This window comes from Theropithecus gelada, chromosome 11, assembly GCF_003255815.1.
Source record: "Theropithecus gelada isolate Dixy chromosome 11, Tgel_1.0, whole genome shotgun sequence".
NCBI classification, from domain to species: Eukaryota; Metazoa; Chordata; class Mammalia; order Primates; family Cercopithecidae; genus Theropithecus; species Theropithecus gelada.
In genome coordinates, this window is record NC_037679.1 from 35001683 (window position 1) to 35008338 (window position 6656).

At 41.4% G+C, this 6656-nt stretch overlaps 1 pseudogene; it reads right to left on the reverse strand.

Annotated features, from left to right (window-relative positions):
- Positions 1 to 245: 245 nt before the first annotated feature.
- LOC112635330 lies at positions 246 to 888 on the reverse strand (annotated as a pseudogene).
- Positions 889 to 6656: the final 5768 nt, after the last annotated feature.

Genomic DNA, 6656 nt, shown 5'->3' on the forward strand with positions numbered 1-6656 from the left:
AATTATACCTAATGTGTAAGTATAATAGAATCAATTTTTGATATTTAAATTATTCTAAAACCTGTTGAGTGTGAATACTCTTAAATCTTTCTTTTCTGTTTATGCTTCTGGCTGAGAATGGAAGAAGGGACAGAGGCTTCAAATGACTGAAATTCTTCAGATGGTTTCTTGTGACCGACCACTCAAAAAGTATTTTTCTCCAGAGTCCAAAGGCAAGATAAAAAGTCTCTGACTTGAAATCAGAATCAATCTGCTGATCTGCTAGCCACAGCTCGAATATTGCCATAAACCTGGGAAGCAGGATTTCCCAAGATTAGGTTGCAAATGGCAGTTCTTGCCACCTTGATGTTTTGGAAGGAGCCAAGGATGTGAACTTTAACATCACGCCAAACTATCCGCGTCTGTGTCACATTCTCTATGGTGAATTTGGTTTTTCCTCCTTTGCCAGCAATTCTTCCTATTGCCCTGGATAAATGGTCTCCCTTTAGGGGTTTAACATCTGTAATTTCAAAAGACTCTAGGAAGAGGTCATCTAACCTGATGAGGGCAAGTGCATCCTCCACCTGAAAGCCTAGAATAAAAGCTTTCACAAAATCAACTGCTGTTGTCAGAGCACTAACATCCTTGGTTTCTTTACAAGTCCTGATTTCTACATTCCTTGATTTCAAGTTAAAGCGTATCTGAAGTCCCAAATGTTCCACAATAGGAGTAAGTATCTTCATCCAGTTTTCTTTCAATAGTGTGTATCTGTTAGCTGGGACTGGAATTTTCCTTGTTTGTTCTTTCCCACTCAGGAGCCCGTCCCCACAGAGGGGTGGGAAGACGGGCCTCTTCGCCGGCCTGGCCTCCTCTGTGTCCATCCGGCCCGCATCCCCGCCCTCTCCGGCTGCATACAGCTGTTCAGCCTGTCGTTTCTTGGTTTATACTTATTAATTCAATTAATAAAACAGCGTAAAAGAGATGAGTGAAAGAAAAGATTAAAGGAATGGAAAACTGACCCCATGAGGATATTGGACCAGAGATGGCGATAATGGTTTACATTAGGACAAATGTAATCTCAGCGGATCTGTATGAGATCTCAGCTGAAAATAAAGAGAAATTATTTGGCTATCAAGCCGATCAAATGCTGGAAAAGAGTTTGTTGGGTACTGTGACTCCACAAGGCCATCTGCCTAGGGAGGGAACTGAAGTATGAGGAAGCCAGGAAAGGGACAAAGAGGCTGATAGGCTAAATCCAAGTTGGCAGAGTGTGGCCTAGATGAGTGCCCTGCCCTAGAAGGAAAGCCATAACCAAATGCCAACCCAAGGAACCACAGTGAGAAGGTTGCCTGGTCAAAAAGCCAAGTCATGAGTCATGGGTCGGGGCATAACACCCCGAAACAGCATACCAAAGGCAAGAAGGCAGGGTCTGAAAAAGCCAGCTGGGCAATGTGTGGATCTCAGCAGATTATCAACTGCTATGTGCTTGCAGCCATGCAGTTCATTGTAAAGCAGTCCTATTTGTGAATTGTTAGCTCATACCAAGACTCTTCCAGGAAAATTTATTGGGCTAAATAGGTGCATGATTGGCCAGTGGCGGTGGCTCACACCTGTAATCCTAGCACTTTGGGAGGCAGAGGCACACAAATCACCTGAGGGGTTCGAGACCAGACTGGCCAACATGTAGAAACCCCATCTCTACTAAAAATGCAAAAAAAAAAATTAGCTGGGCATGGTGGCACATGCCTGTAATCCCAGCTACTAGGGAGGTTGAGGCAGGAGAGTTGCTTGAACCTGGGAGGCAGAGGTTGCTGCGAGCCAAGATCACACCACCGAACTCCAGCCTGGGTGACAGAGCGAGACTTGTCTCAAAAAAATAAATAAATAAATAAAATAAAATGATTTCTCTAAATGGTAAATGGTAGCTATTTATCCCCTCTTATCTCAAAACAGAGTTTGGATAAGGTAATCACAACGTACTTTAGAATTCTGTGAAAAACATGGAAGAGATGAATAAAAAGAGGGTGGGACAAAGAAAGGGACTAATAAATTTTTGGCTGGACGCAGTGGCTCATACCTGTAATCCCAGAACTTTGGGAGGCCAAGGCAGGTGGATCACAAGGTCAGGCATTCGAGAACACCCTGGCCAATATGGTGAAACCCCATCTCTACCAAAACTACAAAAATTAACCAGGCGTGGTGGTGCATGCCTGTAGTCCCAACTAGTCAGGATGCTGAGGCACGAGAATCACTTGAACCTAGGAGGCAGAGGTTGCAGTGACCCAAGATTGCACCACTGCACTCCAGCCTGGGCAACACAGCAAGGAACTCTGTCTCAAAAAAAAAAAAAAAAAATTTTAATTGCCATTGATAAAAATTATTTTTTTCAGTTTTAATGAGAGTAGCTCATCTAAAAGTGGGAATACATAAAAATCATACTGTTAACCTAGTACAGAGGTTCTGAAACAGCAATCCATGCAGACTAGGTACATCAGAATCACCTGAGAAGTCTTTTTTTGTCGTTTTTGTTGTTGTTGTTGTTGTTGTTGTTGTTGTTTGAGAGGGAGTCTCGCTCTGTCACCCAGGCTGGAGTGCAGTGATATAATCTCAGCTCACTGCAACCTCTGCCTCCTGAGTTCAAGAGATTCTCCTGCCTCAGCCTCCCTAGTAGCTGGGACTACAGGTGCCCACCACCCTGTCCGGCTAATTTTTGTACTTTTAGCAGAGATGGGGTTTCACCATATTGGCCAGGCTGGTCTCAAACTCCTGACCTTGTGATCCGCCCACCTCGGCCTCCCAAAGTGCTGGGATTACAGGCGTGAGCCACTGCACCCGGCCAAGAAGTTTTTTTAAAAATATATTCCCAGTTATTTCCCCCAGACCTATTATATCACAGTTTTGCAGGATGGGTCTGGTTATCTCTATTTTTTAAAGATCCTTGGGTGTTTCTGACATACAAGTAGACCTGAGAACTTCTGACTTTGTAGACACTCTGTGTTCGGGGCCTTGTACCAAAAATTAGTGAGAGCTTTTTACCCAGCTACCTGCTTAGGGTACTAGGACAGTAGTGTTGGTTTGTTCTATTTGATTCAGGTACTTCCCAACAGTAAGAGAAAACTTTTTTTCAACACAGGACCTGATGAGAAAAATGAGACAATATATAAGGAAATACAACCTCCTATAATAAATGAATCGAATCCATATACCTTACTTATTGTTATTGTAAGCAAAAATAATGTATGGTAAAATATAAATAATCACAGGTTTAAATGCCCTCCTCTCTAGAACATTGGCGAAGCCCTTAGCCAGGACCACTTGGGAGAGAAACTCTGTCCTTATCTGAGTCCAAATCTGCATCTTCTTTTATAGTTTTCATCCATGAAGTTCTTTTTTGGCTCTTTCCTGTTGTCAGTGCTAACATGCTCATTGCAAAGAACTTTGAGTTTTTTATGTCTACAATGACTCAAAGCCCAATGCCTAATACACAGGTTTTCTTCTATTTAAGTCATCAACTGTATTTCTAGTATTGTTCCAATCTCTACTCCTAATTGCTTTTGTACAAGCCTATATAACCAAAGAAACCTCTAAAGATACAATACTCTCATATGACTGCTTTCACATGAAACTGTTCTGCTCAAAGTTTCAGATCTTTTCTCAGGTGAGACACAGAGAGAAATCACTTCTAAATTGAGCATTTAGCCTTTAATTTAGGCTAAATGTGATATGTGATATTCCCTATATCACAATGTACTATAAATGGCTCCCTTATCTTACACTTATCCCAAAGTACTATAAATTTATGTTTAATTATTTAATTGTTTATCTCTACCATGAGTTACAACAGGTCTAGGACAGGGAGCATCTGTATTGTCTATTGCTGAATCACCTATACCTAACTTGATGCCTGGCTCACATAAATGTTTCATAAATATTTGTTGAATTGAAGAATGGATGGATGGGTGGATAATCATTCCCTGCTTTTCCACAGAATATTTCCTACAAAGGTACTATCCACCCTTGAGGCCCCAGAGAACAGACAGGGTAGCACATTCATTTGTGTGTGTCCTCAGTACTGAGTCCAAGGGCTGACACACAGTAGTTGTATAGTGAATGTTTGATGAATGACTGCATAACCTAAGACAGAGTTCACCAAGCCATATGATTCATTGCCTTGTTGTTCAGTACCTTCCACAAAAGAATTGCCTAAGCTTGTATATAAGTTGAACCAAATCAGAGGATTCAGCAGAAATTCTCTGAACGTGAATAGTCTGGCTTGTGAAACAACTGAATATCTAAACATTCCCAAGTTCCCAAATTGTATGTAGACTAAATAATTTGCAACCAGGAATTGTCCTTGTTAGGGATATTAGTGCTCAGAATATCCCAATTTTGTACACTACTAAGTCCAAGAAACAAATTACATGTCCATTTGCCAGAGCCATGGTTTCCGTATGGCATCATCTCAGATGAGTCAGGACCAAAGAGGTCATCAGTATCAGAAATGCAGTGACTGATTTCCTGCACCATTGAAGGCTGAGAAACAGGATTTGGGAATTAAGCTTTATAGTCCAAATATTCCTTCTATCACCTTACCCCCCGTAAATGCATGCACTCAATTGAAGTCACATTACTCAGGCCGACTACACAAAGCAAGATTTTCTCGTTTCCACTTTCAAATATAAAATAGCCACCTATAGGAAATAAAACATGATTCACAGTTAGGTAAATACTCTATTGTTAGTGAGTCAATAAACATGAATAAGTTGTATACTTATAAAGACAACCTGAAAGAATTTGAGGCATAGGATAACAAAATAAAAATTAGAGCTAACATCTATTGAACACTTTGCTGTTCCTCAAACATTGCACTAACAGTACGGAATATAGGACAGTTAATTTTAGGTGTCCACTGGACTGGGTTGGGAATATCCAGGTAGCTAGCAAAACATTATTCCTGGGTGTGTCTGTCAGGGTGCTTCTGGAAGAGATAAGCATTTGAATCAGTAGACAGTAATCAGTAGACCTCCATCCGGGCTTTCAACCAACTGGATGATGACCACCTACATCCTCTGGATAAAAAGCCAGAGGGAGAGTGAATTCATTCTCTTCTGGGTTGGGGATAGCCATCGTGTCCTGTCCTCAGACATCAGAACTCCAGGTTCTCAGGCCTTCAGCCTTGGACTGAGAGTTGCATCGTTGGCTGCCCTGTTCCCAGGCCTTTGGACTCAGACAGAATTACACTACCAGCTTCTCTGGTTCTCCAGCTTGCAGACAGCATATCAGGATTTCTCAGCCTCTATAATCACATGATCCTATTCCCTTAATAAATTCTCTCTTAAATCTATATATATCCTATTGGTTCTCTTTCTCTGGAGATCTCTGACTAATACAGAATATATATTTTAAATCTCTACACTAACCCAAGAGGTAAAGACTATTATTATCACCATTTTATAAATACGAAAGCTGACGTACACAGAAGTCAAATAACTTCCCCAAGATAACACATTATACAAAAGAGGGGCCAGGATTTAATCCCAGAGAGATAAAAAGGTAAAAATCGAAGCCAATCATTTAACATCTGAGTCAAGAAGCAGAGAAAAATCAGTGAATACCTTTAAAAGTTCTTTTGGGGTTAAGGGAGTCTGACATACAAGTAGGATTTCCACTTCTATGCAGTTCAGACAGGAAAGGAGATGGTCCCAAAGTGGTAGGTGTGGTTGGGAATGCAACCAATTTGAATCAAAAAGAGGAAAGAAAACCGGGTCCAGATCCAGAATACTATGTGTCCCCCCCCTCAAAAAAAATGTTGTCCAATTTTTTAAACTTTCTCTTAAGGGTCACATCTATAAAACAAATCACTGGAGGCTCAGAATAGGGAACCTTTTAAAAATATTATTAGCTCCTGAAAATAGGTATCTTACTTACTAATCTTAACACATTTTGAAATCATGAGAATCACTAAATAAAGACAGATCTTTTACCCATGATTCACCTGCTAATCCAAAGCCTCCAGCTAAATAGAATTCCCATTATTTCCAATAACACTGCTCTGCTCACAAAGCAAGAGGCCTAATCATAACCTATCCTTCGGGTAGCCTTCAGCAGGTGAAATGTGTTTAACAGCCCCCAGCCTTCAGGAGGGTAATTCAGTGTGCACGTAGATATAGCCAATAGCATCTGTTATCTGTTCCATCAGGCTTACCCAAGGGGTGGTGTTCAGGAACTCAAACCATGTTTTTCCTCTGCTCTCACATCAACACCACAACAATCAACACAGAAAACTTCTGTGACCCCAAAACATGTGAAGATTTCTCCCCACTAGCAAACAAGGAATCCATTCTGCAGCAGACGCCAGCTGGGTGTCCTCCAATTCGATTCCAGCTTTATCTGCCTGCAGACAGCGTCAGATCCCACAAGCAGAGGGCTCAGTCATGAAAACTGGCCCCTACTTCAGCCACCAGCCACAAGCCCAGGTATTCAGAACTTTGACCAGCTTTATGTTAGGGTTTCCATGACCCACCTCTTTGGGTTCAATTAATTTCATGGGGTGGCTCATAGAATTCAGGGAAACATGTTTACTGGTTTACTATAGAGGATATCACAAAAGATACAGATGAAGAGACAAAGAGGGTGAGGTATGGAGGAAGGGGTACAGAGCTCCCTAAGGTGCACTG